At 41.6% G+C, this 6,752-nt stretch overlaps 1 pseudogene; it reads right to left on the minus strand.

Moving 5' to 3' along the window:
* Positions 1-1,037: 1,037 nt before the first annotated feature.
* On the minus strand, positions 1,038-5,575 carry LOC109140848 (myosin heavy chain, fast skeletal muscle-like; annotated as a pseudogene).
* Between the last annotated feature and the right edge of the window lie 1,177 nt (positions 5,576-6,752).

The following is a 6,752-nucleotide window of genomic DNA, read 5'->3' on the forward strand; positions in this document are numbered from 1 at the left end:
TCATGATGCACTACATTATATGAATACCTTGACAGTGTCAGTAGAAGATATTTTATACAGTGCTGTCTTGGTTTAGGCCTAACTTTGTATTTACTTTTTAGAAATATGGATAATGAATTTTCAATTTGTGAGTATGTAAATAGTAAGTATTCCTGAACTACAGCAATATTTGATGCTGTACACCTGGCATAGCACCATAGCATTTGACTGCATTACCTGTAACATAATGCTAGCTAAAAACAGTCAGTCATTTTCCTGTTTTGGTTGTGACTCCTGCTTAATGCTGTGCGTCAGCTCAGCACTTTGCTGGCAATTTTATCCGGCTCTATACTATAATGTTTTTTTTTACAATTTTGAACAGAATTCATTGTACTCAGTCCCTAACAATGGCCTCACCTTACCTACACATATGTTGTTAGTTGTACTGAAAAAATGAGAAATTAATAGTTTTATTTGAGAAGATAAATCTCTTCAAACTTCAGATATGGTGTTAACAACATATAAATGTGTCCTATAAATATATCCTTCTCTCTATGCCAGATATGAATCACTGCTCCCTCCCTCCCTGAATTTATTTTTGACCATGGTAATACCTTGTGATCCACTGGTAAGATAGCAAATAATAAGCCACGTCTGTATAAAACTTGGAAACGAAAATTATCCCTAGAGAAGCTCTCAGACTCTCTCTGAATTAAATCACATGTCAGTGAGTCAGTCAGTCAGTATATCATGCATCATTTTTATTTCTCACAGCAAAATATTAATGGTGTTTGTGAGTGACATATTTCTGGAGTTAATTTATCTGAGTTGGCAATCCTTCTTAAAGCCCATTCCCAGGAGACACTTAACACTTTTAATTAATAACCAAGATTTTATAAAATAATTTTAGTAGAGTGATACAAAGCAGGGAAATACATGTTCATTTTCGACTCATTAAACATCGATGTACATTCCAAAACAAGCATTTAACTACATGCTGGTCATACCCTGGACTCCAGTTTCTGGAGCTGGCTCTGCCACCCTTCATGGCGAGGTTCTCACCTCATCCAGACGGTGCGCAGGTCCTTGACTGTGACCTCCAGGTTTCTTCTCATCCTCTCCAGTGAGCACTGGTGTCCTCTCTTTCTTCAGCTCCTCAGCCATCATGGCAGCCTTAAAATGATTTGAAACTATTATTAAAGTGCATATTAGAGTATTTCTGTAAATACCAGAGGGGGAGCTGTGAACTCACATCAGTGATAGCCTTTTTGGCTTTATCTCAGCATTCGTGCTTCCTGAACAGCATCATCCACTTCACCCTGAACCTGGACGAGGTCAGATTCCATCTTCTTCTTGGTGTTCATTAGACTGGTGTTCTAAATATTAAAAAGTCACATTTAATTTATTAGTTTGTTATTTATTAAACAAAGCCCATATGTATGTTTATTATATGTAAAGACATTTTTGTAAACAATGAAAACAAACCTGAGAGTGAAGCAGACCAACAGCTCACGGGCATCAACCAACTCCGGCTCAGCCACTTGCGTCTCGCTCTGTTGTCCAGAGCACGTCTGAGCTCCCTCAATCTTCAGCCAGCATAGGCATTTCTGCGCTTCAACCATGGTAAACTCTCTTTCATGTCTTCCTGTCCTTGGCGAGCATCATCAAGATGCGTGGGATCCTGACAACAAAAGAAAAAACACATAATGAACTGTCTATACTCTTTCTATTGTTTTTTTCCCCTAAATACTAATAAATCCTCACCCTTGAGCTGTCCCTGGACATTCCTTCGTTTTTTCTGGGACTCACAGCCTGCCTGTTGGGCATGGCTCAGCTGAATCTCCATCTCATTCAAGTCACCCTCCATCTTCTTCTTGACTCTCAGGGCATCATTCCTGCTCCTGACCTCAGAATCAAGATTGGCTCTGCATGGAGTTCAATCACCCTCTGGTGTTCCTCTGATCTGCTCCATCTCTCATCCTTCTCTGACGCTCCTGTCAACCTCACCTTTGACCTGGTTGAGTTCAAGCTGAACACGAGAAATCTTGGCCTCCTCATGCTCCAGTGTACCCTTAAGATCCCAAACAAAAGTTACTTTTAACAACAACAAAATCAAAACAAATATATGGCTACAGTTTAAACATGTATTTTATCATATAAATGGTCCAATATTGTAACCATGATTTCACCTCAGCTTCCTCCAGTGCTGTCTGGATTTCACTCTTCTCAGTCTCAACAGTCTTCTTGGCTTTCTCAGCTCATGGATACTCTTTCCAGTCTCACCCAATCTGTTCAGTCAGGTCTGATATCTCCTCATAAAGCAACCAGTAAGTAAGTAAGCTTAGAAACTATACCCATCAGAAGGCCCTACCCTTACAATCGCTCCAATTGTCACCTTAAATACAATAGATTGACTTCCGCTGCAGTTCTTGTTCTCTCTTCTGGTCTCCAGCTGATCCAGGACTTCTTCATAAGAGTTCTTCATCTTGAACAGTTCAGTGCTGAGAGAGCGAGCTCCTTCTGAGCTCTTCCAACTCGGCCTGGCCCTCCTCCGACTTCTCTGTTTCCATTCTGCCAGGACCTAGAATTGAAATAGGTTAAGTAAATCATAATTATATTGTCTGTTGCGTGCAGTGTGAAACAGGTTTTTGAATACCAGTTGAACCATTTACCTTATCAAAGTTCCTCTGCTTTCTTGTCAAGGTTGGCAGCCAGAGCATTAGCTCTCTCCACATCAATCATGAGGTCCTCCCCCTCACCCTGCACTCTGCTTGGTCTTCCTCCAGTGAGGCACACTTTGAGTTCACTGCCTCAATGGATTCCTCAGCATCCTGCAGACGCTGGGCAAGCTTTTTCCTGCAGTTAATAGTTTTCTTTTAAATTTAGGAAATATATGAGTAGTAAAATAATGGATTAAAAACCTGTTTATTGACGAAAAAGTTAGAACGGTTTATGTACTTTGCCTCCTCCAGCTTCCTCGGTGCGCTGGATAGCATCAGTCTCATATTTGGATCTCCATGAGCCCACTCACTGTTGGCCTTGGACATTCCTCGGCTGCACTCAGCCTTCGCCTCCTGCTCCTCCTCAAACTGCCTCTCTGAGCAGATCACAGTCCTGGCGGGCTGACTGAACACCATGAGGCCAGGGCGTTCTTGGCCTGTTGAGCACACAGTCTTTTCAGTAGGACATTTTAATTGCCCCAGTGTGTGTTCATCTAGATGCAGTGTGGTAAGTAAATTAAAGCTGAAACTCCAAAGAGCCATGTTAGGGAGCATTGTCTCTCAGTGACTTGTCTTTTTCCCATTGCAGTGTACCTAGGAAAGGAATGTTTTCTTTGTTTCATATTTTCATACCTTCACTTCCTCTTCAATTGGCCTCTTAAAACTCTCAATCTGCTGGTGAAGGCCTGCTTGCCCCTGGTCAAACTGGGGGAAAACAAGAGCTTCCGTTCTCCTCAATCTGTCGGGAGAACTCACCTGAATGACCAAATGTCATTGATTTTTAGGTATTTATTTCAAATACACACCCTATTAAACATAATGTTACACATCCACAAGTCTCTGTTTTTTGTACTCATGTATGACAAATTCCCTCCAGTGTTTTTATTATGAATGACTCACCATTTCTGTCTGCAGTTTGCCTTCTGTGTATTAACACATTCAGGGCGAACATTCCATCGTTTTTGGCTTTGAGCTCACACTGGTCTTCAAGAGTTCTGCACATTTTTCCAGTTGCCCTATGACACATATACATGATATATGTTGAGTATTTTTAAAGCTATACCATATTTTATTAATTACATTTATGTTTCTGAGCATAAGAAGGCAAAAACCCTAACTTATAGATACACCCACTCACCTTTGCTTTAGGCACGTTCCATTTTGCTGGACGAGGTCATTCAATCTCCATTTGTACTCGCTCTTCTCCTCTCTCCCGCTTCTGCTTGACCGCTTGGAGGTTGTTCGATCTGCTTCCCAGCTCTGCAAACACTGTCAGCCTGTTCTTGCCGAGGATTGACTGCTGCTGGCTTCATGCTGAGGGTTGATCTTCAGTCACGACGCAAGCTTCTGGAATTCAGCTTCACGCATTCTTGTTCATCTCAATTCTGAGCAGCTGTTGGCTCCCACCAGGCTTCCTTCAAGCCTCTCATGATCTCTTCAAGCTCCTGGAGCAGGTCAGCCGCTGCTTCTAAACCTAGCCCGAGCAGCCCTCTCAGCCTCAAGTCTCTGCCAGCTCCTCAAGTACGGAGCCTAGGAGGGGCGAATAATGAGCAGAAAAGGCATATCAACTGAGAACAGACGTCAAACATGTTGGTTTTGATTTCACATGAATTACTATTCATGTGAAAAACGTTACCGGGAGCTCCTGATCTCTTCCTGAAGTGAGCACCAAGAGACTGTTCATCCTCAACTTGCTGCGGAGCTGCTCTTGCCGTTCACAAGTCTTTCCTTGATGGTATCCCAAATAAAGCATTCATGTCATAGTTTGTACATTGTTGAGTCCCCCCAAATGTCTGCGATACTGAAAACGAGGATAATTCACTAGACAAAACAAACCAACCTTACTTTTGATTTCTCATCAGATTGCTGTTTGTCATTCTCCAGCTCCATTATGGATCTGAAGCCAGTTTCAGATTTCTCCCTCAAGCTTCCTCTTTGCTCTCTCAAGTCCTGCGGAGCTTCTTTCTCTTGCTCCAGTGATCCCTCACGGCTTTAGGATAAAATGTTTTTGTATTTTGTACATTACAACATCAATTGATTTATTAAGCTAATAAACCTTCAAAAGCAATGTTTTCTTACATCATTCCACTTTGCTGTTCCAGCTTTGTCTTGGCCTTGGTCCGAGGTTGACTTTGTCTTCCTCTGCCTGGAGATCATCGAGTTTGCTGGTGGGCTCTTGGAGTTCTTCTTCTCCTTTGTCAACTGGCCCATGGACCATCTTAGATGCCATCCCTCTGTCAGGTTTTTCACCTGAAAAAAGAAAAACTGGTACATTACATTTATATATAATTAATATCAATATCATACATATTTTTAAATATGGGAAGAATCATTTTTCATTTGTATCAGAGTATTATTTCAAGTTTTGTGAACCTTGTTTCTGTGGCCATGGTTCTCTTCTCCACTTTAGCCAGGTGAGCTCCAAGTCATCAATGTCCTTTTTCAGCTCAGGAGCATTTCATCCTCCAGCCTTCCTCTTCTTAGCTGTCAGCCTCAGCATTTCAATTTCCTCCTTTCATCTCCAGTCTCTCAGTGACTCTTTGAAGTTTAGCCTCGAGCTGGATCCTGCTCTTAATGAGCCCTTCACATCGTGCATCAGAAGCAGAAGAGCGTGCTGCACCTGCCTTTATTTTTATCCCCATATTTTTTTTTTCATTGGTGTTGTTTTGTTTATAGATGACTATATAAGTGTACTGTGTGAGTTTTTGGACTGTTTCGTTGACGTAAAAATGTGAGCAAAAATTGTTTTTTGTATGTATGTGGGTATTTTTATATTTGGATCGTTCCTGTGCTCTTATATGGTGGGGGGAGGGGTAATGGACGGAAGTGTCCTTGGGTGGCCTACCTACGGCGCCCACTGGGAGTTGCAGGTCCATTCTGTGGCCGGCACCAAGGGAAACCAGAGGCTATTCCCGTTCTTTCTTCTGGCCAGGGCATCAGCCAGGTCTGCTTCATCTTTTCATAAGTTGTCCTTCATTCTGCGACAGCTCCTTCTCAGTCTCAGCCTCTTCAAAAGAGGCTTGATCTTAAAATTACAGTTTCAGCCATGGCCTAGTTCTTCACATTCAGAATGAACGGAGGTTGTATTGGCTTGAATAGATATATTCTCTATAAAATAATCAAAAGAAAGTAGAATTTTATGAATATTCTGCTTTACAAACCATTACGTGTCGTCAATATGGGATGTTATCCCTAAAAGACTCAATACTTTAGTATATTGTTGTGATAATCCTACCTCCTCTCATCATTTAACAACCACTCCTTTCCTATGACATACTTCCTCTGCAGAGAGCCCTGAGTATGGTACCCCGTGTAGCAGTTTTCCATCTCTCATCTCCCAGGGGGTACCCAGCAGACCAGCTTTGAAGAAACCTATGTTTTTTCATTAAAAGAAAACAACTAAGCAAACATTGCAACCTCATCGTACAAGAGAACAACCTATCAAAACGTAATGTAGTCTCTGAGAATTTACCTTTGTGTTGCCCAAATCTGTACGAGTGTGGTCACGTCAATGGAGCCTAGCCAGCTTCTTCTGAAAGCTTTCTTGTGTCAATGAACTGTCCCTCAGGGCTGACCACGGCATTAAATACTTTGTATCTTGCAATATTAAAAATGATGTTGTTACTTAGTTCTGTGTAACTTCTCAGATGGTGTTTCATAATAACCTTTGAATTAACTTTTACTGAAAATCACCTCGCTTGAAGTCAGCATAGGCGGATTCTGCTGGGGAAGCTTCTGCAGATTTCTGGATTTAGCCCTCCAGCACTCCGTTTTTTAACACCTCAGTTGGTGGATGACCAAGTGGTTCTCCATAAGACCTGAACATTTCAAACTTATTGCATTACATTTCCTTGCATTATCATTTTGAAATATGTACAAAACTGGTTTAGGTATTTTTACCTGAGTCTTCTGATTCCATTAGGAATCAAGCAACGGACCAAAATGAGGGTGGGTGCTCTCAGTGGTCATTCAATTACCCCAAATTTTCTCCTGTGGATGAGCAGCGCAAGATACAAGGTTCATGATTATTATAAGGTGTATGAGGTTTTAATT

Source organism: Larimichthys crocea, chromosome XII (assembly GCF_000972845.2).
Source record: "Larimichthys crocea isolate SSNF chromosome XII, L_crocea_2.0, whole genome shotgun sequence".
NCBI lineage: Eukaryota > Metazoa > Chordata > Actinopteri > Sciaenidae > Larimichthys > Larimichthys crocea.